Raw genomic sequence first — 6,566 nt, 5'->3', positions numbered from 1 at the left:
TTTTTTTTTTTAATTTGTAGAAAGGTGAATTTTGGTAATGACATAAGCATTAGTTTTTAAAAAAGAGAATCTTACTAATAGAAATATTGAATAAAGAAAATGTCAAAGATTTGTGAGAACATATATACCTGAGTGGAAAATAAAAAGATTCAAAAAGAACAATTGGAATATTATTGATTCAACTCATAATTGAATATTACTACTTAGAAATGCAATTAATTGATTAAAACTTCAATTTATCAATCAAGTGATACAAACTAAAAAAAAAAAAAAAGCTATTAGATCCGTGCATGTGAGATCTTGTTATATTCAATTACTCATCATGTTATAAATTATATATAGCTTTAACTTAAAAGTTATTAGAGATATTAATGGCATAAAATGTGCATTGACAAGCATGAAACCAGCCGTCTCAATAACTATGTAGGATTGTAGCCTTGTAGGTCCTTCTACAACACCAAATTAGGCCTAATATACTATATATGTAAATGTAACTTTGTGATTAGTTTTTACTTTGTGGAACTACGTCAAATATACATTATATTAATTACTAGCTAGGTAAGCCCTTGACCCTTGTGGCCTTGTACAATGAGTCAATGACAAATATATCTTCCTAACAATTGGAACGAGCTTAAAGCAAAGGAAAATTAAGCTTTAGTTAACGGCTAATTACTACTATTAATCAAATAAATGTTGGTTGTTGGCAACTGGCCAAGTCATGTTATTTTATACTTCAAGTTTTCATTCATCTTTTGTGCAATTTGCTACCTACGCAAACCTTCAATTAATAATACAACTTATCAAGTTATCATCCTCTACTATACTACTATCTAGGCTTTCAAACATTCTAAAAACTACTTATACCTTGCTTATTATTAATTGTACCATAATGGTGTTTGACATTATTCAAGTACGTACTTCACTTTGATCATCGTTCTTTGTAATCTTAACGGTAGTACGCATAATTTCAAATCATCAATTTCTTTTATAATTTTCCTATTAGACAATTAATGATATATTAAGCGTTAAATTAAACAACTTTATTTTTGTGAAGTCGAGATCAACCTAGGTAATGATTCAAGTTAGGATTGATCATACATTTTACCAAAATTCTAAACCACCAATGTTTTGTCAACGAGTCTAGCTATCAAAGAGACATTCATAAATATAAAAGTTAACTAACCATATTATAAAAGATAAGACCCTAAATAAAAACAAAAGATTGTTGTAGAGGGCGTGAAAAACACACAACCAAACAAGAATATACAAGGCTTAATTAACTTGATGGAAAAGCCAAGCCAACCACCCTTTCTTTTGGACAATAATGCTTAAGAAAAAAAGAAAAGATCGTCCACTTTAACTTTTGTTCAATCATGTTTCCTGTTAGGTTTTGTCATGTTAATTAATACAACTATCTTATACTACTATTATTCAATTATTTCTGATTAAGTGGTCATTACAATCTGGATTAATGTATTGTATTATCATAAGCTTTTACAGGCTGGATGACAAAGGATGTTGGTATGGCCTAGGCATCATCAAGCACAAGGGGTATGACACGTACTCGTGTAAAACAGTAAGTATTTCATTACATTGTCTCTTTGTCTGGAATTAATAGTCGCATATGCTAATTTACTATAGTCGTGATTTTTCAAGCAGTAGTACTCCGTATTAGCTTTGGAAATATGCTTATATTTACAAATACACCACACGACTATTTAAATAGTACGAGTATTACAACTATTCCGTATTGAAGAGTATTTGTAAAAGTATGTCTTATTATTAATTATAAGTAGTTGAATACGCAAACATAATAATATAACAATTAATTCTGAAAAAACTAAAATATGTGGGTAAAAGAGATGCAAATTATGAAGACATGAACTAATTAGATGCTCATCATTTTCATACCACAAAATTATTCCAATAAGGTCAAGCTTCCCATTATTATTATTAATTAGTTTTGAACTCCTTGGCTCCACGCCTCCACATATATGACATTGGATAAGAAAATTTATGTTAGTTTATGTTTTTAGTGTTTAATAAGACTTAGCTTCACCTAATCTATCCATTAGGTGCAACCAGCTGGAATCTAATATCTTACTTAACGAAATATTGTTATCCTTAATGTCTTCAAAAATTCAGAATTCATTCAAGAAAAAAAAAAGAAAAAAAAAAGAAAAAAAAAAAGGGGAAGTACTGCGTAAATGAAGTCTGTGAAGATAACTAATTGGTAAGAAAAACGTGTAGAGGCCAGGGAACAATATTCTTTGATACTTAATTCCAAAATTGTATATTTAGGTATAAAAAGAAAAACAATAATTCTTGTGTGTGGTTAATCATATGATGTGACCATATAAATTTACAAGGGTACTTTTTATATACTACATATATTTGTTGGTGTTTAGAAATTTAAGTAACCCTACTTATGAAATTAAACCCTATTTTTCATAGGAGCAACCCTACATCGGTCGAGGTAATCCTATTAGCTCATCACGTTAACTCTTACTTGTATTATTCAAATAATACACTTTTTTTTTTTTTTTTTTGAAAGAACTCAATTAATACCTTTTATTTAAAGGGGTCACACTATTTGAATAGACCCATATAAGAATTTATGAATAGAAACGAAATTAAAATAAATAAATAAACCAATGCTTGAACATAACTTTTCGAATATTATCCATGTTATCAAAGGGAATAACATTGAAAAAACTTGTGAAATGTAAATTTAGAAAAATAAAGAATCACAACCTTTTTTTTTTTTTTTTTTTTTTTTTTTTGAAAGAAGAAAGAATCACAAGCTTAGTTAGCTAGGTAAGTAACGAACTTTTCAACAGTCAAATACTTTTCTTCATATATTATTATACTAGCAATTGAATTTCCATCCCAAATTAACAAGTAATTTTGGTTTTGAAAGGATTGAAGCTAAGATTATAAATGGGAGATTTAGATTGCGGCGATTGCAACTGCGACGGCTGCGATTGCGATTGTAATTGCGATTGTTGCTGTTGTATAGAGGACTGCTGTTCGGTACGAACTCACTAAACTGATTTTATTGCTCAATTTTGCCCTGTTTTATTTGATTTTTATTGTTCGTGTTTGTTTGAATCTTTTGTTAATTCTTTCGATTATGTAGTGATTATGTTGGAATGAAAGTGGGTTGTTTGAGGAGAGGCTAAAGAATGATTTGGGAAGAAAATTTTATGTTTAGCTGATTTCGAAAAATAGGATAATTAACCTAGTTTATGTTTTCAGATGATTTGAATAAAATATAATTACTTGTATTATCATCAATAGGATAAAATTAAATAGCTAAACATATTGTTGATAAAAAATGAATCAAAGAGATATTCATATATAATCATGGCCTTGCTCTTAATCCCTAAACTCTTCAAAATATAAGGGGTGACTTAATCTCATGATAAGTCAACTATTGACTTTCTCGTACTACACTTTGTCTTGAAGCATAAAAATGTACATAGTCTATGAGCAAGTTCATGTAAATAATTACTCTAATAATAAGTGTCTCTTGGTACATTTATGGCGCCATATCGTTTAGTATAAAAAGTTGAGAATTTATCAAAGATACACGATTAAATCGGTGTAATAAATATTTATTTATTGTTAAATCTTTTCACTTTTAGCTTCTTATATGCAGTCCTAAGGAATGCGTATATCTTTTTCCAATAATTATATACTAACATAAAGTAAAAATATACCAATCATTTTAATTTGTTGGTATATTGAGACCTTAAATTGGCATAGTTATTATACTACTAACTACTACCGACATAAGCATTTAAAATACTACCAAAAGTGGTATAAATTTGGAAAAGCATAACAAAATCACGCGTCGATCGGTGTAATTAATGTTCATTTTAATTTAATGTTTTCACTTTTAGCTAGCTTATCCAACGCCCCCGAAACGTTCGTTAACTTTTGCCATTTAAAAATACCAACGGGACCTTGTTATAGAATAGTTATTGTTTCATAGTACATAATTGAAGGTGGGGATTCCCATACATATATATCGTATACATTAGTCGTGTTATATTGCATGTGCAGGGTGATCAAAACAATGTGATTCTATGTTGTTGCTTGTTTCCATCCTCTAATGGTAATGCAAGAAGAACAAATAGAGGAGTATCTACAAATACAAATACACATACAGACTGCTCGCTATGTTGTTGCTGTTGCACATCCCCTTCTCCAACAACTAACAGATCAAAGGAAAAACGATCTAAGTGTTTTTGTTCACGCCTTTGGTCGTGGTGCATTGGGAGTAGTAGTAAGCCTTCTCCACCTTCTTCCCCGTCCCGAGGGCAATCATCGTCGGATATTCCATCTCCTGTTCCGGTGGATAACACGGGACGTCGTACCGGAAAGCAAGCTAGCTGGGAAGGGGTTACTAGTTCCCGGAATGATTACAAGATGGATGGAAGATGGTCTAGGCCGGAACGATATGGTGACCATTATCAAAGGCAATTCCAATCATAGTGTTGTTGTGTGCATATATATAATCTCGTTTTTACTCTTGTGAAGGTGTTTACTATACTTTATTTTATTAATTTGTTAATAATTTGCAAAATAAAAATAAAATAATAATAATAATAATAACAATAAAATTTTATGTACCTGTTCAAGGAAAAATTGACCATAGTGACACACTTATTCACGAGGTGCATAGAACAACATATATAACTTATGCATTAGATTTTTCAATTCATAGCATCATCTATGGATTTGGGTGCATATAATGACATAAATTAAAGGAGACAAGAGGATGGAATTTCAACAAAAAAGTTAAATCATTTTTTTTTTTTAAATGTTAGTTATGTTATATCAAACTAAGGGCCTGTTCTCTTACGTTGAAATTCAGTTTTGTTCAGTTCAGCTCAGCTCAGCTCAGCTCAGCTCAGTTCAGTTCAGTTCAGCTCAGCTCCTAATTTCCTTCTCTTATAAAATATCCAGTTCAGTTCAGTTCAGCTCAATTCAGTTCAGTTCAGTTCAGCTGAGTTCAGTCAATGAGAACATGCCCTTAGTATAGTGTCTATGTAATACACGATTTATAAATTATTCACTTTATGATCAATAAGATTAAAATTCAAAGTGATGACAACATGCATGCTATTTGTCACGTGTCAAGTTTTCTTGACTTGGTACCATATGCATTTTGACATGGTGAGGGTCTGTTCTCATACGTTGAAATTCAATTCAGTTCAGTTCAGTTCAGCTCAACTCAACTCAGTTCAGTTCAGTTCAGCTCAGCTCCTAATTTCCTTCTCTTATAAAATATCCATTTTAATTAGTTCAATTCAGCTTAGTTCAGTTCAGTTCAGCTGAGTTCAGTCAATGAGAATAGGCCCTAGAGTCCATAAAACCTTTTATTTAAAACTTACATAATTACTTAACATTAGATGGGTTGTTTAAAATTGCAAGCAAGTTTCTCGCTAAATACAACCATTAGGTAGTAAGTTATCTAATCACCCTAATAATAAATACCTCGCTAACTTATATGCACTAATACTTTATTTGTACTTTTATTATTTAACTAACCACATACAAGGTATTACTTTAGAGTCTGGTTTATGCAATTGCATGTTGTTATTATATCAAATATATTTCTAACCTATTTAAAATCCTTTTAAAATCAAATACTTAACGATAATTATATTGTTATATTCTAACGACTCGAGACATCGTCTAGGCTAGAAAAAAGATTTTACTTAAAGTTTTATACATATTCCAATCCTAATAATCATATCAAAGCTAGAAAAGTTAGACTTAGTTATTGGTTAGAAATCAAAGGCCATTATACAATTATAGATTTACTTTACTGGAAAAATTAAATAAAAGAAAACAAAAAAAATATGAAGGAAGGAGTATGAATTAGGCTAACCATGGGCAACCATATGGTCCATATCTAGTCATCAACAATGCTACTTGGAGTTGATTTCAAGTCAGATGGTTTGAAGAATTTTATTCGGTTGGACCATTTAACTTTTTACCTTGCTTCCATAATTTTTTTGTGCTGTTTTGTGGATATTCAAAGGCTTGTTTATATTTTATTTTTAATAAAATACTATAAAAAAAAAAATACTTCGTACATAGTAGCTCTTTTCTTTAATTTGTATGAAGTAACTAATTAATACTGTATCTAAATAATAGAACCTGTTAGACCATCGTTTACAAAAAAATATCGATTACAAGCTTCAATACTATTTCTACTAACATCATATAGTAATACGAGTAGATATTTTCCAATTTTATGTGTTCGAGTTTAGTCAATTTTCGGAGTACATTGTTAAAGCATGATTCGGATATTAATTTAGGTACCTTTTAAATTCATGATTAAACACAAGGAATACAAAGTACGTTGTACTAAATATTCAATTAATGAAGCTGAAATTTCAGTGCTTAAGTGACAACAAACTAACAAGAAGCCAAATGTTGTCGGTTTAATACAAATCATATTACATTATGTTGACTTTATCTTAATTTATAAATATATAATTTGAGGCCAACATTTTCTAGTATAGAATAAACTCAACATCCTAGCTAAA

At 29.9% G+C, this 6,566-nt stretch overlaps 1 long non-coding RNA gene across 1 annotated transcript; it reads left to right on the top strand.

Annotated features, from left to right (window-relative positions):
• The first annotated feature begins 2,758 nt into the window (after positions 1-2,758).
• Positions 2,759-4,608, top strand: LOC145616569 (uncharacterized). The gene is made up of 3 exons (XR_014107662.1): positions 2,759-2,817; positions 2,921-3,033; positions 4,069-4,608. It is a non-coding gene; the product is annotated as an uncharacterized LOC145616569 (long non-coding RNA).
• Positions 4,609-6,566: the final 1,958 nt, after the last annotated feature.

Source organism: Chenopodium album, chromosome 3 (genome assembly GCF_948465745.1).
Source record: "Chenopodium album chromosome 3, dcCheAlbu1.1, whole genome shotgun sequence".
NCBI lineage: Eukaryota > Viridiplantae > Streptophyta > Magnoliopsida > Caryophyllales > Amaranthaceae > Chenopodium > Chenopodium album.
Note: the sequence above shows the minus strand (reverse complement) of the source record. Positions and strands in the feature narration are given on the sequence as shown.